This window comes from Zonotrichia leucophrys, chromosome 1 (genome assembly GCF_028769735.1).
Source record: "Zonotrichia leucophrys gambelii isolate GWCS_2022_RI chromosome 1, RI_Zleu_2.0, whole genome shotgun sequence".
Lineage (NCBI taxonomy): Eukaryota > Metazoa > Chordata > Aves > Passeriformes > Passerellidae > Zonotrichia > Zonotrichia leucophrys.
Window position 1 is genome coordinate 36,180,986 of NC_088169.1, and position 25,703 is coordinate 36,206,688.

A 25,703-nucleotide genomic window follows, 5' to 3' on the forward strand; every position below is an offset into this window, starting at 1 on the left:
AAACCATGCTACCTATATATTTTTTTCATACTTGTGACATTCACATTCCTTCTTTAAGTTCCTGGAACCATGATATAAGGCTTCCTGTTTAGTATGGATGATAAAGTTATTTTTTGCTGCTTGAAGTTCAATGGGTTTATAGGCAGCCTCTGATGGATGAAGATTAACCTTTTCTTCTGCTGTTAGAGTTTAGATTTGTACTTATCCAGTATTTAACTATCAGCCTAGACACTTTCCATACACAATTCTACTTCACGTTTTACCTTGCATATATCATACACAGGCTGGGTGTAAAAATGACAAAATGGGAAAAACATCACAGCTGGTTTTGCTCAAGTGCAGCTATTAGCCAAGTCTTACTTCAAGCCTCTTAGGAAAGGCTTTTTAATCTTGCCGAGTAACAATTTTTAGAATATTTTCATACATTCAACTTAAATTATTAAATTTAAATTTATTATACAGAGCATATTATGGCCACATCCTGTGGGGTGATAGAATGTAAGAAAATAAAGATGGTGCAGAAGGTAATCTCACCCCTGAGGAATTGCAGCTGTACCAATTACTAAAGATTAGGAACAGGCCTGCCCTTAACAGGCCACAGCTGTGTCCAATGAGGATGAGTGCTATAAAAGAGGGGGTTAGCTGGGTGAGGAGGGAGTTAGAGTTTGTTGGCTGGGCTGTGAAGGAGGAGTTAGTGCTGTGAGGAGATGCCTATGCGACATCACCAAGAAGATATGGAACTTTTGCAGTAAGATGACAACAGAGTCCTATGTAGTAGTGGACTGGTTCACCACCCTTCAAACTATTTGAGACACCTAATGATTATTGTGAGTTTTGTAGACTGAATTTTTTTTGGTTATAAATGCAGTTACTGATAAATCCAAATTAATCAGTGGCAGGTCCGCACTACTGTGTTAATGTGGCTGGCACAGTTTCTGCCAATTATGCTGCAAAGGTATTGTATCTATTTTATCAATGTGATAGCTGATCTGAGGAAAAAATCATAAATATCTAGCCTGAGTGTTCTTCTTATTGTAAATCTATGTTGAAAAAGCTTTTCTGATAACTTCAGTAATTTTTATAAAAGAACTAATAAGACAAACAAACTAGGATATTCAGGGTATACTCCACAAAATGCTTGCTTTCGAAATTTGAGCTAAAGAAGGAAAGAGATTTTCAGAAATTCCTTCCCCCTTCATGGGAACCCTCTTCCCAGAGCTTCACTTTGAAATCCTCCCTTCCCACCAGTCCCTCAAATGTTAACCTTGAATCTTCTAATGTGTCTCGTGTCCTGGGCATAACTGGACACCTGACTGTTCTAATCTCCATTCCTTGTGCCTCCGAACCAAGATTCTGAAACTAGTGGTGGAATTTGTCCAGTCACAGTAAATGGCAAGACATGAAGTTGAATTGCAATGAGTCAATGAAAAGACAAGTACAGGGAGGATGAATGATTAATTCAGGCCTCCACATCTACCTCTTGGAGAACAAGATAGGTGACACAATCCTGCCTTGCCTCCCACTCTAGTGGACCCTCCTCTCCTGCCTCCTTCCCATGGTTTTCATTCCTTCCCATGGAGTATGTGCACAGGGAGAGGTGATACAGAGGATAAATATACCACCCGTGGTTGGAAGGAGCTTTCCCCACATCCAAAATGCTGTCTCTGCGTGGGTTGTGACATCTCTCAGAGCTGACAGTGTATTTCCCAGTTGATTGCCATTTCTTTGAAGTCTGCATTAATTGTAGAATAAACTAGCTAAACTACCGAGAAGGCTGGATTTGATTTTATATTCCTGAAAAATCTCCATGAATCATATGGACATCTGCTGTAGTTAAGAAACAGGTATTATATACTTGTCCTCTCTTTTCCTTAATTCTAATGTCTAGCAGGATTTTGCACATGGGACTTGCAGTAACCCACTCATGGATTACTTTATGCTTAAGGTGATTTGTCAGTTGCACTTATCCGCTTTGAATTGAGATCCTGCACTTGTACATTTTCACTTCTGCTGCCAGGAAGAGTTTGGTCAGAGAAATTACATTCCAGGTGCTATGAAATGGTGATGTCATATACAGTGATGGTTTATCCCAGAGACTACAGCTAAATTCCTCCTCACAGTCATGGCATTCTTGATACTCTGTGAACCCTATTTTCTATTAGTAAATAAAAAACAAAAAATTACATGAGACTTTTCTTCTTTATCATGCTTTATATCATACCCATCAGCTTCATGTATACAGTGTGAGAAAGAACTTCAGTAAAATAATTCCATCACATCTATTTAATTTTGCTCTGCTTGGCTCCACAGAGCAATAAAGACTGTCAGGCAAGGTCTGCTGAGCTGACAGCAGTTTCATTGTCTTTGTGAGGACTTAACTACTTGACTCCCCATAGAAGTGACATGTTGTGTATTAGCTCTAGCACTGACAGGTTCTAGGCTGTCATCTTTCACCAGGGTTGTGTTTGCTTATGTGCTTGGTGCTGTCCAGAGAATCCTGCACTTCCCCCAAACCACAGTCTGAAATCATGATATTTCAACCTATGGCTAAATCAATAACATCCCTTTTGGCCAAGCTTTAGATTTCATCTGCAGTTCAGTTCTTCCTCACTGGTGGAGTGGCTGGAGAAACCGCTCAGCGCAAGCTGCAGTTGTGGAATACTGGGCTGCCTCAGGGCATGTGGAGGTCTGTGGCACAGACCACAGTGCAGCAGCTGTGCTGCAAGCAATTCCCACTTCGCCTCCAAGCTGGGAGGAAGAGACAGTCACACTTCAGGCTGCAGCTGAGACCAGTCTTGCAACAGCTATTTATATTTCATAAATGCAGCAGAAAGTATTTGAGGATGGGTTGCAAAAGGCAAAATTAACATCAGTTGTCTGAAAGCTGGTATTCAATTGCAACAAATGCAAAATTATTTCCCTCTAGTTCAAAAGAGTAGGAAAAGTAAAAACAAAAAATGGGGCAGATTAGATTAATTCTGAGCTGGATTTCATAGTCTAAGTAAAAATGAAAACTTGCCAGTCAGATAGTTTTTAAATTCATAATGTCATTTCCACTCTTGGCTATTCTTGTTCAGTAATTAAATTCACAACACATATTTCCAATTGATGGTGCATTTCTGCAAATAGAAGTTAAAAATCTGATTGATATTATAATATTTTAAAAATTATCTTTCTAGTAAGATCCCTAATTAGGTGGGAATACCTAATTCTATTTAATGCATTATACATGGAAACCTTTACTACTTCTTAATTTCAAAAGTATTTCTTCGAGTGGAAGAAATGTTTTACCAATTTTTTTTGCTGACAATCCAATTCTTGAATCCTTTTTCATCTGTTCAGTCAAAGGTTGGACTTGATGATCTCAGAGGTTTTTTCCAGCCTAATTGATTTTGTGATTCTGTATCAGAGATAAATTAGAGAAATAATTGTGACATATTAGGTAGATGCAGAAGTTTGATTTGGGGTATTGTTCAGACTAATGCTTAATTGATTGTGAGAGATCCTGTGAAAAAAAATTCCTGTGGTGCGATTTAATTCATATCAGTGACATGTATTCCATAAATTCACTTCTGTTCAAAAAAAGAGCAGTCACAAAGCTATCTGAAAGGGAAGAAAATGTTTTAAAAGGTATTCTATTTTTTTTCTTCAGATACTGCCCTGCTCTGGCACCCGTGCAGTGACCTGGAAGCACTTTTACATGACTACTATTTTCACTTACAAATTGAAATAAGGAAGAATTGAAGAAGTCAAGCTATCATAAAGAGTGTTTCAGACTTTATTGAAGTTATTTCTGCGAAACTCAGGGAGGTAGTCTCAAAAATCTTTTGAGATAACTCAGTTGTCTTTGCACAACTGGGTACGTGTCTGCCATGGGCGCAGTGCTGCTGACCGGGAAAGGACAGCAGGCACTGGTGGCTGCTGTGGCTTGGAGGCACTGCCCAGAGTCACAGGATTACTCCAGCTCTGCACTGCTGCTCCTGTGAGCTGGCTGTAGGCATCTTTGTGCTGGGCTAGTCAAGCAGATCAGGGTCAGCCTTGTCCCCTTAGCCATTAAACCACCCTCAACAGGCCCTCTGCTACATACAGGCTGCAGGGAGGCTGCCAAAGGGAAGGAAGCCCTCTTACAGAGAAGTATATTCTGGAGGGAGCCTTGGCAATCTGAATTGTTTCCTCTCTCTTAGTCCTTGTTTCTGCCTGGATGAAATTTTGGTGTGGGAAATCTGTCACCATTTCCGAAATTCCCAACTCATTTCAATGTAGTACTTTATTATGTGAGCAGCTGATCAGGGGTAGACCTCTTTTCTAGCAAAATGAGTTCCAAGCAGGAGCTACAATACACAGGTGTCACTTTCTTATTGTGTGTAATGTCACGTAGCTGTAAGAACAACTCACAAATACACACAAGGGAAATATATTTTCTAAGGGATGATTGTGAAGAACAAAAAATTGAAAAATAGCAGTATTTTTGCGGACTTCATTAACTCAGACATAAATCTGAACATTCAATAGAACAAAAATAAAAGGAACTTCAGATTGTAATATTTGTTGTAATCTATATTGTCATCCAAAAATAGGGAATAAAGTTGTTTAAGACAGTCATTGTTAAATGCCATTATGTCATTTTTCAAGTCAGCCTGCTGACAGAAAATTGCTCCATAACCTGCAAAATCCCTGATTGTGAGTACAGTCTCTGAGTGATTTCTAAGTAATGGACCAGGTGAATGTATTTGCATCCAGAAACTGGATTTAATTGAATTCTATATTTTAATATAATTGTCTTCAACACAAACTGCATGAAAATGAAATAATTTTCAGATATTGATTGAATGAAAAAGAAATTCTTTTGAAAATTAAGTGTACTTAGGATGTGGAGCAAAACTGTGATAGCAACTGATGTGAATATAAGTGAGGCCCAAAGGTGAACTCACTAAGTCTCATAAAACATGATATAGTTGTTATATAGCTAAACAGGGAGAAGAAAGATATCAAATGTTCATTTTAAGTTCTATAATGGTGAGTTGGTCTGCACAGTGCAACCTTGTTTTTTAGTCAGAAATACTTGTTAACTGTCACATCTGTCACACAGAATGCTTTAACTGAAGTGGCTTTGATTTCAAAAGATAAAACTTAAGCTTTGACTGTGCCAAAGTGCTCACAACCCTCAAGTGTATTTTTTTTTAAATCAGTGCTTTACTTTCTTGTGCAGTGCTGCACTCCTGCCCCAGCCATGCCAAGACTCACTTTCAGAAGGCAGAAGAATATTTAGTCAGGTAAAAAAAATTGTGGTGTTGAAATCAGCACCATAAAGTCTTTCAGGACTGGAGAAGCTACACAACTCTATTACATTCTCATACTCTATTCATTTTTGTTTTATCAACAAATAACTTTTTATTTGGATGCATGAATCACTGTTACTGATAATAGAAACAAATGAGCTGGATTCCCCAGGTCAGCTATAATGGATGTTTTTGTTGTTCTTGTTTGTTCTAATCTAATCTGAATTAGATTAGAATTTAAATGTAGTGATTTATCTGGCTACAAAGAGGAAAAATGTGCAATGAGTGCGTGAGTTGTACCAGTTGAAGAACTACAATGTAAAATTGGTACTCAGATCAAAATGAACCTGAAAAAAAGAGACAACAAATATCCGTGCACATAAATAACATGCTATACTTATAAATGTGTATGCGCACTTAGACTGATTTATACAGCCCAAATGGCATTTTTAATTTATATAATATAGTTAGTCTTTATATTATATAGTTTGTCTTCATACAGCGTCATTGCATCCTCTGGATAAAAAAAAAAAAAACACAACAACATCAATCTAATCACTTTTTACACTTTTATGCATGTAAAAAACCCATGTTTGTCATCTTACCAAAAAAAAAAAAATAAGCCAAACTAATGTTAAATAATTTTGACCACTTTTTTTATCAATATGCACAAAACACTAAAACATCCATTCATAATGATTTAGTGAAGTAAAACATTTAAGGCTAAATGATTTTTCCTTATTCCTGATTTGTTGTGTGCAAGATAAATATTAAAAAAATCCCTTTTAACAGAGTACATTATCCTGTTTGGCATATTCTATATATTTCTCTTTCTCTGTTACAATCTATAAAATATTGACTTTGCAGACAGCTCGTTGGCAGATAGATAAATTCAGGCTTCCAGCCCCTGTCTTTGTTTCTCTCATGAATATCAGCAACCACTATGTAAAATCAGCAGCATACAAGTTAAACAGAGGTAGCAGATGGGTGAATTTCACACAGTCTTTTTAAAATTAATATGGACAGGGTGGGGAAAGAGGGAAGCATGGGAAATTACAGTGTTTTGTTGGTATAAAATGGAGTTGAAAAATATTAGCCTTTCACATGAATAGAAAATGTAGAGAATAGGAATAGATTATGGACCAAATGAAATTATTCAAATAGTCACTTTTACCTACTTTGGCAGATGGGAGAAAGAAATTTTCTGTGCTGCTACTATTTTTCACTTTCCTCTGTATTAGGAGTAAAATAATGGGAAAATTAAATTCAAAATCTCCTTCAGTTTTAGAAAGACATAATAGACAACTTTTGGGCTTTAAATATTTTTTTAACTGCTGATAGAATAAAAATTAAATTTATTTGGTTGCCGTGTACTTGAAAAGTGTTTTGCTATGTGAAAAAGAATTGATAGTATGCTGTTGATAATAACATCAGCTGTCAGTCTCCTAGTTTGGACAGCGTAACACACACACACCCCCCAGAAGAGAGAGAATTTTTCTTCATTATTATCTTTAAATACTCTATGCCTAAGAAAACTGAGTTAAATATTACTAAACTGAATCATCATGCATATGCAGACAATAGGCGTTATGCAATATACTATACATACTCTAGACACTGACATGGAGATATTTTGCATTTCTGTTAAGTGTAGCTAATCATTAACTTTAATAAGAATTTTAAGTGCAGCACAGGATAATCCAGAAATATGTAGCATAATTCATGCCTTGATTTGTCTAGAAGTAAAACTAGGAAAAAATAGTAGAAATCCACAGAAACAAAAATCCTGACAGACAGTTAATACCTGAATTTTTCTGCAGAGATGTAAAGCATGTAAAAATCCTATGAGAAAACCAATACCTTGGTGACTAAAAATAGGTTTCATAGCTCATTAGAGTGTCTGTGGTTATTATGTGGATTCCTTAAGCAAATGTATACTTTACAAATTTTTCTGTGTGCATTTGACTTGGAAAATCTGTGCAGGAAGTAATTGGCAGAATCAGACTGACAATACATTTAATCTGTTGCAATGATATGACAAGCCTTACGATGTATTGTTTATTCTGTTTGGTATTGGGGAATTGCCACACCTATCTGTCAGACAGAAAATTCTGCTCTGAAATTAAGGTTTGGGTGCCTTCACTTCTGCACTGCATATCTATATTTTGCTGCAAAGTCAATAGGAAGTGGCATGAAAAAGCATTGCACCTGCCACACGACTCATAATGGAATATCATTAAGTACAATTTTTCATTCAGTCAAACAGAGATCTTATGAATAAATGGACAGCTATCATACAGAACAAACTGAATTTTTACACTTAAATGAACCCACTGTTATTAATGAGGAATTACATAGATCTGACAGGAGCCAGGTCCACTTAAAATGAAGTTCTCCTTAGATGTACAGGGTGACATCCTCCTCATACCAGATAGAATCAGAAAGGGGAAAGAAAAAAGTCAAAATATTATTTAAAAAGTAAGGGGAGCACAAATATACATGTTAATTCATCTTCTTTCCTCATAGTAACTGAGGTAGGAGTGGACCACAGTGCTCTTGTGGCATTTTCACTTCTATGTGCTTCAGTTGCCACATGCTGCTGAGGAGGTGAGTTGTAAATCCAGCGTTCCTCTCAAGGTTGAAGCTGTGGACAAGAGAATGTGCTTCCACTATTTGCTGCAGAGTGCCAAGTATCAGCCCTGGTTCAGAGAGCTTGCTAATTTATTTTGTAGAGAAGAAATGGACGGAGGACGTGTGTTCAGGGCATGTGCCAGAAGGAGGGAAAATAAAAGTCTTCCAATCTGCCAGCACTAGAGGATATTTCAATATATTTTAATGTTTAAAAAAGTATGTGTTCTTATATTTAAAATATATATATACTCGTATTTTAAGTATGTGCATATATATACATACTTTAAAAAATATGATTACAAAATACCTCTCGTAAAGCAGATGCAGTTTTCAGTTTATGTTACCAGACAATGCTAGCTGACCAGTCATTTAACAATGCAGATAATTCAGGCCATTTTCAGCCCTATAAGGAAGGCACTTTTTCATGTCTAAATGTTTCCTGTGTTTGGAGAAGTTTTGTACTGAGTGTACCTCTGCACTGTTTGTAATGTAATTCTGGGGAAGCAGTGGCTATATCAAAATTCAAGAAACCTTGAAACTTATTTATCTTAAGATTTGAAACGACATTTGAAGTGGCATAAGAAACAATGAAAGAATAAGTAGTTCCCGGACAGGATTTAATATAGTATGGAAGAAAAAAAACCAAAAAACCCAAACAAAACTAAAATTAGTTCTGTTGACAAGCTAGTCTTGCAGACAGGAATTGCATCTATTTTTTCACCAGGTTTTAAATTAGGACTTTAAAGTTTAGTGCGGAAGGACTGTACAATGGTTATTGTTGGGATGAACTGAACGATAACCTATTAAAAAACCCCAGTTTTTGGATGCTGGGAGAAATTCTACTGACCTTAGATAAGATGCTAATGAAAAATCAGCAATGCAACTAATTTCTGTTAGTTATAAATAACTGGGGCTAATAAATAAAATGATTGTAGTAATCTCATTTATCTTGCATTAGATAACTTCCTTCAGAAAAGAAAAATAATGACTTTTAGAAGAGGCTAACATAAATATTTTGTTGAATCAGACCCAGAATAATCTCTGACCCTGCAGATACTTGCACTTGCGCAGATGAGCAATCAGATATTGAAGCAGTTTTCCCTACTTCTGTACATCTAAAATGGTTTTTTCAATTGGAAATCTAAGGATTGATTTAGCAGGCATATAAAATGATCACTCACTGTTCCTTTCCAGCTAGCAAAAACCCTACTTTTTTTCTAAAACTAAGATTTTGAGTCTTGAGGATCTGGTTAGGAAGACCCTACACTTTTCTCACTTTTAGGCAACACAGAGCAATCTACCACAACAAAGGCAGTTGGCTCAGCATTTTAGGTGAAAATCTGTGGTTTGGAAATATTTCCTGCATTGTTAAAAATAAGCGCAAATCATTCAGATACTATAAGAGTGAGCACAAGACACTAAAGTAAATAAAACCTCATTGTGTAAATCCTGGTGCAAGATCAAATAATAAAAACATTGCTAAAAAACTCTTTGGAGTCTGAGGTGAAGTGGTGGACATGATTAAGATAAGTAATTTCACAGGCTTTTTTTAAATAAAATTTGAGGGGTTAATGAGTGAGTTGTACTAAAGACCACAGATAAGATGGATTTGTTGTGCTTAGGTCTGCACAACCCCAGAAATTTGGGATCCCAGAACACACAGCTTACAGTTTACAAATTGCAGGTTTGACTCTTCAGCAGCTTCCCCACTAATGACCATTGGAAGGAGTTTTTGCATCCTTTTCCATGCTACGTTGTTTTGTAGCATCATTCCTCTTGTCTCTCGTTCTTTTTTTCCCCCTATCTACTCTAGATTAATTCTCCTTTTAAGTTTAAATATTAATTTAAATAATTTTACACCGGATGCCACCATGAATCCATTAAAGAAACACAGTTGGCAATGATGTTTTTTATGGAGAAGGCTTCTTGTAAAAATGGGTTAGAGATCCAAAGGGCTCAGTAATTTTCTTTCCAAAACTTCATGCTTTCTATCATAGAGTATTCAATGAAATTTTGACAGAAGTTTTCAGGCTTTAAAGAATTGCTTGAAGTGAAACATTTTGTACAGTGTTCATATATATAGAGATAACAAACAATGAAATAATAAGAAAATCTTAAATTCCTTTTTAATAGTCCAAGCATTCATTTTTAAAACATCCCTTACGTAACATTGCATAATATAAAATGTGTATTTTCTGATATTGAATATATACATATATATATATATGATGTGGTATCAGAGACTCATATAATACTTCATTTTGGAAGTGATCTTTAAAGGTCATCCAAACACCTCCCCTTGCAATTAACAGGGACATCTATATCTTCAACTAGATCAGGTTGCTCAGAGCCCCATTCATCCTGACCTTGCATGTTTCCAGAGATGGGGCATCCACCATCTCTCTGGGCAACCCCTTTCTTTGTAAAAAGCTTCTTACTTTAATGTATTTGGAGTGTTCTGAATGAAGTCAGGTATATTTACTGATAGAAGGTGAAATTAAACCAGATGTTTTCTGCCTTTTGTTAAAAGGCAGAAACTCTGAGTGAATCTTAATTAGAAGAGAACTTGAGTATTTATTTTGATTCAGCTTTTCAAATAACTTTCCTAGGAGTGCCCAAGTGCTTACAAACAGGAAAGGAACTAAGGCCAAGCAGCATTTTCAAGTCTTTAGAGCTGAGCTGAGGCTGCTGGGATAGCAATAAAATGGGAATTCTGATTTGAAGGCTGGGTTTTGCTCCTTGGTTTCTCTCATTCATGCCATTGTCATCAGCCCACATTCTAATGAAATGTTAACAGAGAAATTTTGTGCAAGAACTTGCTGTAGTTTCCACGGGGCCTGCTTTTCTTGTCACATCTTTTTTGTGGGAGGCTAGCATTTAATGTGATGGTCTGATTTAACATGAATTGTTCTTAACAGGCTACATGCCACAAGCCTCAAACAGAGTGCTTGTCAAGAGATGGCTAACAATGACAGGCTAGGCAAAGCTGAGCAGCCCAGGAGCTTTTTGTGTTCACACCAGATCAGGCTTAGTGAACTGATGGAAAATGAGCCCAGACAAGCCTCCAGGGTCTGCTGTTTTGTAGTTTGTCTAATAAAGAAAAAGGGAAAAAATTTGCTAGAAATTTTCTGAGTTCTGTGGTTTTTTTCTGTCTGTTTGAGAAGGAGCTTTTATCCCAGGCAGGGAATAAGAAGTGTGCATTTTCACTGCTGTGAAAAACTACTTTTTAAACTCCCTAAGCTGTCTTGATTTGCAGTTCTCTGAGCAAGGGCACAGTCCTCCTAATCAGGACCTTACATGTTTGCCAGGCATTCTCTATGTGTATGGTCTCTCCTAGGTTAGATTGCTTTGTTAAGCTCTGACACCACCTTCATCATTGAAGAAGTACATTCATCATCTTCATCATGAGTGTCCTGCTACTTAAAGCGTCTTTTATTGTTAGTGCCAAAGTATGTATTGACTGGCACAGTAACTAGCCAGTTCTCCCTCTGCTACAGTCCTCTACTCAAATATAACCATTTGCTGGCAGAAAACAAATTCCTTGTCAAATTTTCAGCAATAGTTTATTAATTTAATTTGTATTCAGGATTGTGCTGTACTGCTAAATTAAGCCAACAGCTAGGTCCTTCATTTTGCCATGTTTAGGATGCATTCCTAAACTGTACCTGCTTATACCTCCTTTCATCCTCCAAAAGTTCCCTATGATGTACATGGTGATGCTTGCTCACAATTTTTTTTCTGCTTATTTGTGATAGCTTCAAATTTTGCAAGCAAATAAAGGATTTCCTTTTATGATAGCATTGATTCTTAAACATGGTCTAATTTTTTTCACCTGAGAAAGAAAGCGTAGCAGATTCTATGGAGGTTTAACAGTGCAGTTTTTTATATGAAATGTATTCACAGAGGTTTCAGTTTAAAGAGGTTGTGCAGCACTTTGACAGGGTGTGTTAGCTGGACATTCATTAAGAGTGACCTGAACTGAGCTGTAAGAATCTTGAGTGTTGTACTGAAATATGTCCTTTAGATTGTGTACATATTAATAATATATTAGATATTTCTGTTGTTTTTGGGGAAATATGAAGAAATAAATAAGATAGCATAAAGATAATGTGTTTTAAAAGCAAAGACCATACTTCATTGTAGTCTAAATCCCAATCCACAATTCTCTATAACTCCCTGTTATAATTACCTGCATTTTAATAAAATGCATTTCTGTGCTTGTTCAGTTCCTCTACAGTGAAGGTTGTCAACTATGAAAAGCCTGAGAATAACACTGTTTTCATGAGCACCAAAGGCAGAAAACCCTTTATATGTAAAGGTAAATTGTGTTTTAGCCACTTTTGTTCTTTAAGAGAAAGAGAAGCAGGAAAGAAAATAATGGAACAGTTTTTCCTTGACTTGTTGTGCGTATAAAGCCATATAGTTTTTTACTGTCAGTGATTTACTCAGAAATCACTCCAATACTTTTCAGTGTAGCACAGCATTAGCTAGATCAGCCCTTCTCTGTCCTCCCTTCTAACTGCATTAACCTGTTGTCCTTGAATTTCTCCTTCAAGTTGTGAACAAAGAGCTCTTCGGCTTGGGTGGAAGTGGGAAGTGTGGTTATTGATTTAGTCATGAATAAATGAATGTGTGCTTGAATGTATGAGCTGATAAATGAATAGATGCTATTAGTTTTGTATATTATAGAAAACTCTTTTTGTTTTCAAGCACTATGCACAAGAATGCCAAGAGTCAGAGTCAGGCATACATTATTTCCAAGCCTTTATAACCTTTCGAGGCGATCTGTATTTATGTACTAGAGTAGGCTACAGTGCATTTTAGAGCCAGATACCTCTGAAAGCACACTGCAGTCCCTTCTGGATGAACAAACACTTGGGAAGAGACACACTTCTGAGGATGTTCCTCTCTGAGAAAATCAGGATTCACCTCCAGACAGTATCCCAGGAAATCTGTGTGATGTAGACACAGACTCAGAAGCCCCCCTTCCATACCATGCTTTTAAACACAGCTTTTTGGTTTGGTTTTTGTTTCATTTTTTTTTTTAACTTTTTTAGGTGGAATTATTGACCTACAGTTATTCCATTACATAACAGAGTCTCATTTACCTATGCCTGGTTGCTTTTATCTGTAGCAGCACATCTTCCCTGAAATCTCTGCTTTTTAGAGCTTTCTTTAAGCAATGATTTTAGTTATCCTAGTAGCTATGTATATATCATTAATCATAGTGCTTTTTATACTCTACAAGACATTAAATTATTAATGCAACACAAAGAAACATATGTTATATCAGGACACATTATTTTGATAATAGAAGGAAATGCTTTTTTTGTTGTGAAAACCTAACACCAGCTTGTTAAAATCAAAATTGAAGGTTTATTTGCTTCATTAATTTGGTAAAAGTAGACTCCTCATAGGAAAATTAAACTGGTGCAAAAGTTATGTGTAGATTAGCCTCAAGGGTAAAAAAAATAAATTGTACTGTCATATATGTATGATTTTCTGATATTAGCTGTATATTAACCAAAGTGCCTAGTAGCTGAAAATCATAAACTAAGTGATGAGGGAAAATGCTATTGGACAGCATACTAGAGGATTATTTTACAAAGAATGTATCATCACCTAAAATGAAATTAATAACTATTTTAATGGAAGGACATTTTACTTTACTTTAGATGGCAAATTTTGAATCTAAATAAAAGGAGAAAGGAGTGTCTTTCCTTCACATAATTGAGTGAAATAATGCTACTGAACAATAGGGGTTTGTATTTGCTGTGGCAAAGCAGCTTGTTGCTGAGCCCTGGCCACTCTAAAATTAATGTTACTAAGTCAAGGAGATACAGGAAATCATGGAGATTGAAGTTTATGATAGTTTTTCACCAGAAATGCACAAAGGCTTCCTATAGATACACTTAACTGTTAGACAATGTTCACCAAGGAAAACATATCATATTTTGTTCTGTCCTTCTTCCATCCTGGTGTTTCACCCATACAGAGGAAAAATGCAGCTGCCATCATATCTGGGTAGGACAAGGGAGTGGATTTGGTAACTGAGGAGTCAAGGAATGCAATTGTATCATTGCCTCGTCTAATATTTGTCAGGAAAATAAATTAAGCTTCACTTCCCTGAATAAATTTCCAGCCAATGAAGGAAAGAATTAAGAGAATATGATGAAATCTAGTGGTGCGGTCCTTTGGTAAATTGAAATATTGCAGATTGTAATAATCCAAAACCTTGATTGTGATCCCTTTTCCATTTTGTTCAACAAGGAAAAAATACAAGTAATGGGAGGGTTTTGTTTGCATCTTGATTACTTTGAAAATTTTTGGGAGATATCGAGTCTGAAATGTGTGAGAAAGAACTGTAAAACTTTTTTCAAGCTTTTTCATATTCAGAAGTAATGACATTTCCTAATGTGTATGTTTTAATGAAGGAATAAGAATGTAGTTCTTGAAGTTGTACACCTATGTATTTCAAAAGATTCCTTTTAAATACTGATATTTTAAAAGCAGTCATTTATTAAGCCAACTAAAGAAAAATGTTGTCTTTGAACTGAATTTATGAGTCCTCATATTTTCATTACCTGGGATAATAGACATAGCTGAAGGACAAAAAGGATGATGATATTTATACACCACTATTTATAAACAGATAACTGATAATATAAGCAGGTAAATTAGAGAGCCTCAGATGCTTTTTCCCTTTCATGGTTTGATCTATGGACTTGTCTCACTTGTTTTCCTTTTCTGTTTAAGGATATTGCATATATATTGGTAATCTCTTATTTCCTAATTTTATAGCAGAAGGTAGAAGTAACTGAAAACGTCCATTGGCTCAGTACTCTACACTGACTGTACTTTGCAGGTCAGATCAACTTCCTCTGATACTATTAAGGCTTCTAAATTTTAATCTTTTTGTAGTCTTCCCCTCATTTCTTCTTCAGAGATGTATCTTTCTTCTCTAAAGGGTGTGCAATGTAAATTTTCTTTTTCTTAAGAGATTTTAGATTATTTGTTATTAAAGATTTTAGATTAAGATTTTAGTTTTGTAGTTATTAAAGATTTGATCATTTGCCACCTAGCACTGACTGATATACTGTCAGTTCCAGAGCATCCCCTATTTATGTTGTATTAGAAAACTTTGATAGTTTGACACATCCACTTATAAGCAAAATGAATTTTTTGCTATCTGATGCTGTATGGGGACGAGATTTCAATGCAAAATCTATTTCTTTGGTAATCTGCGGCATCTTTGACAGTGCTGAAGTAAGGTGGCTTTTCCCCCCCCCACTGGGTTTCTGCCTCACAACATGCATGGCCTTCTTTTAACCTTCACCGCATGTCTTAGACTAAAATGAAAGATTTAAGTATAATTATAAAAGGTCTGGTTTGTAATTTACTTTTACTAATATACTCTCAGTAGCAACTCCATTTTAATTTGGGTTTTGTCAGGGAATCATTATGCCTACAGATAATTAACTAATATGTTTCCCAGGCTGTGTAACAGATACAGTTGTCACAGCATCTCAGCTTTGTTCAGTGTCAGGTGAATTACATTTCTCTCCTAGGCAGTTACCACTAAAGACCTTGAAATGAAGCTCTCATTATTTGCTGACTGCTTTCAGTGTTGCAAAACAAAACAGCAAACATTTTATTTTCATTTCATTTATTCTTTGTTGTCCACATATGAAAAATTAAATGAAGTGATCTCTTTGCCATTCTGCCGTAATGAAGTTTTAAAGGCAGTTAAAGCAATAATGCTTTAAAATATCTTTTAGAATCAGCAGGTTGATAAGAGAAAACAAAATTTGGTGCATCCAAATTATTATGTAATGTATATATTATGTAATGTCCATAATCATAAAGTTAATTAGACAGTAGCATATCTTGACATTTTGGCTGTCAGATGAGCTTTGTGTATTCCTCCCTGTCCTTCCTTGCCCTCCCAAGTGTGCCACTGCTCTCAGCAGGCTCCGTATCTGACAAATGTAGCCCATAGCAAATCAAGCCCTGAAACACATCTGGGGCTCTGGTGAGGCTGCCACTCCTACTCAGGACTTCCAGAACTGGGGAACTCTCGGTTGTTTGCACTGCCATGAGGATGCCTTCCACCATAAATCTGACCTTGCCACTTTCATCTGCTGAGCTGTATAAACAGCATTTTGTAGCTGGATCACTTAGTGAGACATGGAAGGTTTATTCAGTAGTGAATGGGAAATAAGTTCTGTTAGGGTTCTTACCCTGAGCCCACACTCCACTTCCTGTGGACTAAAGATCATTCCATGCAGCTTACCAAGAATATTAAGAGATCTTTGTACTGTAAATCCTTTTGCCTGCTTCACTAATATTGCTTTAGATATGGACTTAGTTGCTACATCTGTCTCCTGGGCAACATCAGTTAAAATCCTACTTCTTCTAAGAGGGCCTCTGGGAATTGGTTTCCTGTCAGAGCCTGTTGATTTCTGAGTTCAGGCCTTTTCTTGTCAGTTAATGGGTACAAATTGAGGAAATGGGCAGCATGTTAGAGCAGTGTGAATAAAGGAAGCATTGCTAAATGAGGTGGGTGGTAGAACCATCTGGACATTTGAAAACTTGCCTATTTCTCAGCTAGATAATTGTCTAATTTCACTATTATTAGGCATGAGAAGTCTAAATGCCAATAACTTTGCCCCGATCTAAAATACAACATCAAAATACCTATATTTTTTATTTTTTTACATATTAAGCTGGTTATTCTCCTCTGTTGCATTTTTAGTTGTACTTTTTATTAATATTTCTTGTATTTTTATTTACTAATAGCATTATGCAAGTTATGACCTTTTCCCTTAACTTCAATAATATTTTTCAATGCCCTTTGCATCCACTTAAAAATTAAAAATAATTGTGAAGGCTTTCTAGATAGTATGCATTAGTGATTGGTCACTATTTTAAATTTTGAGTGGTATTATAACAATTGTGAAACACTTTTATATTGGAATTCAGTCTCTAAACTCTACCTCATAATCAGGGGCAGCTGCAGGATATATTGGAACAGAGTGGTGAAACAGAGCATCTTTAACTTCTTTGGTCCAACACATGGAACATTTTTCATAGAATAAGACTAAAACAAATAATTCTTTGTTATAATTTCTATATAATTTCTTAGGCAGACAAATTTTAAAATGGAATAATAAGTTGGGGACTTTTACTGGCTTGACAGCAGTTGTTTTCCATCCAAGAAACTTGATAATGTTCAGAGAGAAAGCCAATTATAAAAAAATAATGTAGATGCACCTTGTGTCTTTAAAGCTCTTGCTTCATTTCTGGGAAACATGGTATTTAGCTAGTGCTTGTTTATTTATTCACTGAACTTTACTAGAAAGTCTTTGCAGTTATAAACAGTTTTTCCTTCAAGATACATATATCCAAAATTTTATTTTACATTTAAAAATGAAGAACATAAAATGGAACATTTTAGACATCTTTTCAAAGAGCAAGAAAGAAGGACAAAGCAAGAGGAAAAACCAAAGGACAGCCAGAACAAAAACTTAGTCTGACTGAAATTGAAAACGAGAAAGAAGAAATCTTTCTTTGATTTTTTTTTTTACCACTTTTCACCTTCAAGTTAAGAATTGCTTGTCTTTTCATCTTTCATCATTAAGTTCTTGGTAAAATAAAATAAAAATTAGCAGTAATTATTCCAAATGTGATTAATAACTATGATTATTAAATAGATATTTTAAAATGATAAGCCATTTTGCGCTCACAATGGCTTATCATTTTAATCCCAGCATTAGAAACCCGGTAATACTTCTATTCAATTTTTTCATGGCCCTTGCTTAACAAGACACTGAGCAAAGGCATCCTCTTTTCTACTAAAAAAATACAGAATGTATTTTCTAAGAAATACAGAATGTATTTCTTTCCTTTGCATATGAAAATATCCAATCAGACTACCAAAATACATCATCAATATGGTGGGGTGTTCTCTGAAGAGGCAAATGTTTTTGTGTGTGAGAAAGAAGGAAAAAAGTTTTAGAATCATGTCTCTGGTAAGACATCTCTACCATGCTGGAAATTTAATGCTTTGGAAACTTTCCTCTTTCAGATCTCTTGCTCTCTGATTAGTTGCATCCAAACTTGACATTCATTTCTTAATGAAAGAAAGTGAAAAATTAATTGAGATACTAGAAGATTATGTCAGTCGGGAGTCTGTGGGATTTTTCCTTTTTTCTGGCGTCCTCATGTACCTTTCAGTCTAGTTCAAAGGGATAACAGCTGCTGGAAGTTTATTGCTGGCTACTAAGGCAGCACAGAAGGGCTGTCTGGTTTATATTGAATTTAAAATATGAGAAATTGCACTGGCTTGAGAGGAAGGAAGACATTTTTACGTAAGTAATGGTAGTCAGCTATGCTCCTTTTTCTTCTTAACCACAAATAGACATGAATTTCTGTCTTGTTTGTGCTCCATTCTTAATGGCTCCAAAGAAGTCAGCATTTTCAGTGCTGCCTTAGAACTTTGCCTTAGAGTTCCTTGGGACATCTATCTCATGGCAGTTCATCTAAAGAGGAGCTTTATGGCCAACTTGTGGGTAGTTAGTTTAATTATTGCCTTACACTGATGATAGTAAACCACCTGTGCCATAAAGCCACAGAGTCCACTGCTTGAGAATCTAAAGATGAAAATTTTGAACTAATTTGGTTTATATTGTTACTGTTATTACTTATGGTGTCATGGTTTGACCTCAGCAAACACTGAGTCCTACACAGCCGTTCTCTTGCTCTCTCTCCTGGTGGAATGGGGGAGAGACAATTGGGAGGATATAAATGAACAATACCATGTGTTGAGATTAAGACAGTTTAATAGGTAAAGCAAGAGCTGTGGACACAAGCAAAGCAAACCAAGAAATTCATTCACCCTGTCCCATGAGCAGGCAGGTGTTAGGACATCACCAGGAATTCCAGGCTCCATTAAATGAAGCAGAGACTTGGGAAGACACACTCCAAACTTTGCCCTCATATTCCTTCTTTCCCAAGCTTTATATGCTAAACATTACTCCAAATGATATGGCCTATCTTTGTGGTCATTTGAGGGTCAGCTGTCCTGGCTGTGTCCCCTCCCAACTCCTTGTGCACCCTCAGCCTGATCACTTTGGGGGTGAGAGGCTGAAAAGGCCCTGACTTTGTGCCAGTGCTGCTCAGAGATGGGGAAAAGATGCCTGTGTTAGCAACTCTGTTTCTAGCACAAAGCAAAACCACAGCCCCATACCAGCTACTGTGAGGAAAATTAACTCCATGCCAGCCAAAAACAGCACAAATGGGAAAAATAAAAAAGTGAAGGGCCTATTCCCAACAGAGACATTAGGAAAAACCATGGCTATTCTAAAGGAATTAAAAATTTAAAAAAAAATCACACACTGTTATTTATATGCATTCTTTCTAATGAATAACAGAAGAAAACAAGAGGGACTTGTGTTCTTTTATCAAAAGAATTCCCAGAGGTGATAAATCATACAGAATTTTTGGCTTTTTATATCATCTGCAGTTTAACTTAATTAACAGAGTTATTTGTGAATGAATTTGTCCCAGGCAGGTTTTTGGCTATCTGTGCTTATACAGTCTCTGACATCACTGAGCTGAACTTCTGCACCAGCCAGCTGCCCAGAGCAGCTTGAACATCTGCCAGGAAGGGGAAAGCCCAGTTCACCCAGCCCCCATCACTGCTAAGAGCCCAAATCTCTGATCTCCCTCTTGTGTTTCCTGTTTCACCCTCAGTGTATTGATTCACTTTCACTGCAAAATGCCCTTCCCACACACACTCCATAGAGAGCTGCAGCAACAAATTCAAGTCTGCTAGTTTTAGGAGATTATCTACACTGGCATAGAATCAGCCCATGTTTTACCAGAGATTTCAGTTCTCACAGGGTCCCACAGCCATTCCACTCTTGACTGTACCTTCAGTCCCTTGTCAGAAGGATGTCCCACAACCTTTGCACGTAACCAGATACAAGTATCAAGGCAAAGATGTACAATTTTCCTAGGTTTCTCAGACTGGCTAATGAACCTTAATTTCAGTGTATTCTGAAAACACTGCTGCAGTAAGAACAAGTGTTAATGTGCAAACCTAGTACAGAGCATAACCCAAGACTGGTCCCCATCTAGTACCCATTCAGCAGTCAAGTGTATTTCCCTAATCAAACAAAAATAATAACATAAATAACAACAATGATAAGTTACCTACAAAATATAAACTATGAGCCATTGCAGGTGTTCAAAGGGGTGCTATCAAGTAAATACTAATCTGAGCACTTATATAGGTAGTGCTAGTAAATTTGGGGAATGACTTTTTATGACTAAGTGGACCTCTCCTTCTATGTGTTTGTGTGGTCTGGTAAATTCAACTTTTCCTCAAAATATCAGTATTTCCATTGCCATTATATCACTGGTCTTGTCAAACAATACAAAATTGAGAACATAGCCGGAGTTACTTGTTTTCCTTAGTTATTTGAGCTTGACTGCTTTATTCTACAGTTGAGAAGGGAAAACCTGATATTTTTTTTCATTTTTTATTTAGCTTAATACACCTCAGTGGTGCTCATGTTAAATGATTTTGGGAATTCTGTCATGTACTGCGCCAGTTCAGAATTGCACTATTAAAGATACAGCTGTACATGAGATTATTTTTGTAATGAAGTTTCCAGGAAACCTGAGTGAATCTAGTGGAGGAGGGAGGAGAGGTCAAGAATGATAGGAGGAAAATAGCAATCTGTAAAAGAAAGAATGGTGTCAGGGATATTGATAGCCCAGTGGACTGTGACAGGTGTAGTTATGCTCAGTCTCTGGGGGACATTTATGTATACAGCTGGATACTCTGGAAGAAAAGGTGGGGGAACTAGCTGTAGAGTGAGATTTGTAGAAAATCAAGACAAAACTTGATGATTTTCTTCAAAATTTGACTGCTGGGCAAGTCGGGGCAAGTTAAACTTTGGAGATAGGTTTAATGTATAGCAAATATAAATCTATTTCTTATTTGTATGAGTTATGAATTTGCCTTTGAACAGTTTTGGTTGAGCTTTTGGGAATTTTAGATGTGAGTCTTAAGCTGTGTCTGTGAAATATGTCTGAATATATCTAAGCTCATCTTTGCCTGCGTACAACAGTGCAAAATGGCATCGCTATGAATATTCTAACCTTATAGTGTCAGTTTTGAACTGACTCTTGATCAATATAAGTACTACCAGAAGCAGTTATGAGAAATTGTCAGATTCTGAGCCCCACCATTTTCTCAATCCAGTTTCTTGGTCCCTGCTCCGTCTGCCAATATTCCCAAGCAGTCAGTGTTCTCATTTTTAGAGGGAACTACCTGACCTCTCCAATGAAACAAAATGTGTTGGTGTAGTCATAAAGATGCATAAGAGTTTTGGATGCTGTCCCTCTGCCTCTGCTTTTAGAGAAATTTTCTTCACACAGAATTTCCCAAATTTTTTGTACTGAAAGGTACATTTGGCCTGAAGTCACAGCTGGGTGATCTCATATTGTACGCTGTGTGCAGCGACCATAGTTGGTGACAGTAAAAAGAATTTAGATTAGAAATAACCAATTTTGAAGAGTGTATGTATTATTAATTTATTATTAATGTATACAGACAGCATATAGGATTTGCAAATAAGCATCTGGGAACATTTAAGGTTTGTTTAATTAAAAGTCCTTGCTGCCTCTAGACAAAAGCAGGCTTAATACAAAAGAACTTTGAGTATGGGACTGGAGGAAATACTTTTAGGGGTGCATGATAATAAGGTCAAGATTTTATTTCTTGAATTTAGTGCAGTTGATTAATTACTTCTGTTCATCAGGAAGCATTTTAAAAAGACTTGGCTACCTAGGCTTATACACCAGGGGAACAAAATCTGGTAGTCATCCATGTGAAAAAAATTTCACAGCCTAAACATTAATGTTTCATGTCTAGTGCTGTTTTAACTTTTTCAGAGTGCTTGAGGTACCTGTGTGTAGCTTGAAAGTATCGCCCAGGATTTGCAGGAGAGCTTCCCCTCCCTGTAGCAGCAATTGGAGACATGTCAGGGTGTTCAAACAGCATCACCCTCTTTGGCTTGACAGCTATATCCTAGGTTTCTCCTCCCTTCCTCCCGAATCCAGTCAGAGACCAGGCTTTCAAGAAGTAGAAATACTTCTGGTGTCTTCCCTTTCTTTTCAAGATTTTTGTGATGAAGACACTCACTGATGGTTTCGGAGAAAGAAGTTTTCTGATTAGTCTACTCAGACACATCTTCAAGAGTCTCTTAATCACCCAGCAGTCCTGGAGAGATGAGGCAGGATTTGGCACGTGAAGCTGTTTCTTTTTTTCCCAGAAGATAATTCAGGATTCTCCAAGAAAGGAGGAAAAGGAAACCCATTTCTGTGTACAATTGGCTAGAGTGCTCTACTGGGGTTACAGAGACTTGGCTGCTGGTTTCCACATTTCTTTTTTTGGCCAGTGGCTGTTTACAGAGTGAGTGAAGAACAAATAAAAAGGAAATGTTAATCTAAGTGCTATTAATGTGCAAAAGCAGTGTGAAATGCATTCAAGGGCTACTTATGTAGACAAATGATATCACTTGAGTTTTATCTCATTAAAAGATAGTTAGAAGTTTGTTAAAAGAATACCTCTTAATTCAGGCTATGCAATTACTAATGAAAACTGAGCTAAATTTGGCTGAAATAGTTGAAACTTAATTGACAATTCAGACATAGTTCTTCAGCTAGGATTAAAACTGAACAAAAAGTGTTTCCAATTAAACAGAAATTGATGAAAGAGGAAGAAGTCTCCCAGTGTCCATTGAAGTCTGCATGTAAATGTAGTGGGAAACTACATGCCTGCTGCAGTTCAGTATCTTCCTTGGTGTTATATGAAGAAACAAGTTGTGTAAACTGTTGATACCAAACATCATTAATTTACATTAGTGGTAAAACCAGCTCTTAATAAAAATAGTACCTATTTTTCTGAGAAGTATTTTAAGCTGTTAGTGCTAAGTCCAATATTATTTCAGTATAATTTCTGCTGACAAAGATTTCTGGTCTTCACATTATAAAACTTCTCCTAGAAATTCCACTGACAGACATAATTACATTATTGGCTAATTGCCAGAATTGTATGACCATTAAGTACAGCCAACTCGTCTTAGAACCTTTGATGGTTCAGCAATTTTCAGAGCTCTTACCTGCATTTTGCCTCAGAGTTATGTGCTTACCTGGGCAAAGCCAGCTGCAGGAAACAAAAGGTTAAATTTCTTCTTGCAGATAGCACAGACACTGGTTTAAGGGGAAGAAGAAGGGAGATCAGAAACAAGACCTACCTAAGGAAAACTGAACTCCAAATGCACCAGCTGGCAGTGTGTGTGTCCTGAAAGTAACATGTCATTTGGGTGTAGTGGTGCAATCCCAGTGGGCTGCTGAAGAATTTGGGAAAGTGGTGCCCTGAGTAAAATTTTGACTCTTCCTGTTTTGGAAAAGAGTATCTACACTTGCATGCAGCAAGAAAAATTAATCAAGTGCCTTGATCTCCTTGAAGCATGCAAGTTTGTGAAAGGTTAAGCACAGCAATGAAGGCAAGGTGTTTCCTCTAGTTGCAGCCACATCAGTAAACTCAGGAGGACTCTGGCTTTGAGCACGGTCGCACATTCATCCTTAATAATTCTCTTCAGAATTTCATAGCACACTTCTTATGAGAGCTCTTGGCTGTGCCAACAAATTTCCAGAGGGCGTCCATGCTCCCTTCAAAGATACTCTGATCAGGCCATGTTTTTAATATGTGCCTAGACAAGACCACCTGTTTTGGGGTACGAAATGTTTAACTGTTGGGACACAAGCTCTGCTTGCCCCTTATTTCAGGTTTTAGAGACCTTGCCATTTTTATCTAGTAGAACAGTTGATATTTGTTGGCCCAGGATTCGCTGAACCTGTTTACTGTGTGATTTCACATTCCAACATTTTAGCAATGGCAGGAATAGCTAACACTAGAGTTTTCATGGCATATGCAGCTTTTCTCTTATTTTGTTACCTACATTCCATAAATTTTTGCTATTTTTTAGTATCACAGAGAGATGTTTTGGTGCATGTAGCTGCACATATCAAATGAATTCACCTCTTTGCTTTCAACACCAAACTAGAGGTAATAATATTTTGATGGCTGTTTCTGGTAACTGTGGAATTGTTTGTAGAATCATTCATCTAATTTCAAAGAGCATTACTTCCAGAAGTGCACTCAATAATTTAAAAAAGTCTCCAACGTGTTTTTTAAAGATTTCAAAATGTGGGATATGCACACAAGATTCAGACCAATTTTATTAAGTATGTCAATAAATTAAGGAACATTATTTTGGGAGGTCTAAGTGCATATATGATCAGGCAAAGCTGATCTTTCTAATTTTTGTAAGGATTTTAGTATAATATGACATTCAGCTGCTTAAGAACATTCCACGTTTTTTTTCCTTTTACTCTAACCTGCCTATTTATGCCTCTGGAAACTGGAAAGTCAAGTTATGATTTCTCTTTTGAAAGCTTTCAGGAGTCAGATTTGCAGCTTGTATCTCTCTCTCTGCTGTCTCTTTTCTCACACTGGTCTTCAGTCTCACTCCTCTGTGTGACTTCTGGCTGATCCTTTTTGCCTCTTTGCTGAGTGGTGTGCCACTTACAGGTAGATTTAAGCAGTTTTTATCAGTAAGTGAGAGCTGATAAACCAGCTATTGCTCTGCTTCTTAATTTAATACATGTCACAGACCTACAGGTGCTTCTGCAATAGGATCACTGAATAATCTGAAATAATGCCCTGCAAGCAGGAACTGTGGTACCACTTCCTATGCCCTGAAATCAAACCAAATAGAAGAAGATCACTTATTTGGGAAATCCTTTGTGAGACTGTACATAATATTTTATCTAAAGTATTGGCTGCAGCATAGGTAGTAAAATGGAGATTGCAGATGTAGCTCCTATTTAGTTCTGTAATTTGTCTGGGGACTAGAAATTTGACCTACTTGATAACATCCACAGTAGTTATTAACATTTAAACAGCATGCATTGTACGGGCAGCAGAATCAGTGGACAGTTAGAATTCCAGGCTAGTAAGTAAAAAGAAAGCCCAGAAAGACAGAGATTTGAATAGAGATAATACATCAGGTAGCCAAGAGTGACAAGGGTCACTGGAAGGACAGATAGAATAACAAAGGACTAGAAGACAAGGGAACATAATTTGAGGAAATTAAATTGGAGCAGAAACTATAAGTATAAATTAATGTTAGCAGGCTGACAGAAGGAAGGGGTTTGTAAGGACAGGAGCTGAGGGATGAGAATTGTAGTGGGCTGTGTGATACACAGAGGACCAGTAACCAAACAGTAGCTTTGCAGCATCAAATCATGTGTGGGAGAAAGAGACAAATCTTGCTGTACAGCTAGGAGTTTAGGGCATAATATTACAGAAGAGCAGATGTAGACACAGAAAGAGCAGAAAAAATGGTTAGGGCATTAGAAAAGATGAAAAAGGAGCAGCAACTATGATGTAAATCTTCCTGAAGTACTGAAATTCTGGAAATAAATTATTTTTGATGGACAAAGACTTCTTGATACTGTGTACACAATTGACTTCTCTCACAATCTGTGGCAATGAGTTTCATAATTGGATTACTTGTTTAAACAACAAGTAGTCCTTATTTTTTGCTTTTTTAGGCTCACGCTTTGTAAATTTTCAAGTGTCCAGTAGGCCTTGCATGAGAAAAATAAAATTTAAAAAAAACCCTTCCTATTTCTTTTTTCTATATAATTTTT

The 25,703-nt window shown here is 36.6% G+C and overlaps 1 protein-coding gene and 1 long non-coding RNA gene across 2 annotated transcripts in view; both read left to right on the forward strand.

Annotated features, from left to right (window-relative positions):
• The window catches only part of NALF1 (NALCN channel auxiliary factor 1), a 441,925-nt gene that overhangs the window by 102,181 nt on the left and 314,041 nt on the right, over nt 1-25,703 (forward strand). The window lies entirely within an intron of this gene.
• On the forward strand, nt 686-8,304 carry LOC135447110 (uncharacterized). The gene is made up of 3 exons (XR_010440005.1): nt 686-955; nt 5,210-5,273; nt 7,806-8,304. It is a non-coding gene; the product is annotated as an uncharacterized LOC135447110 (long non-coding RNA).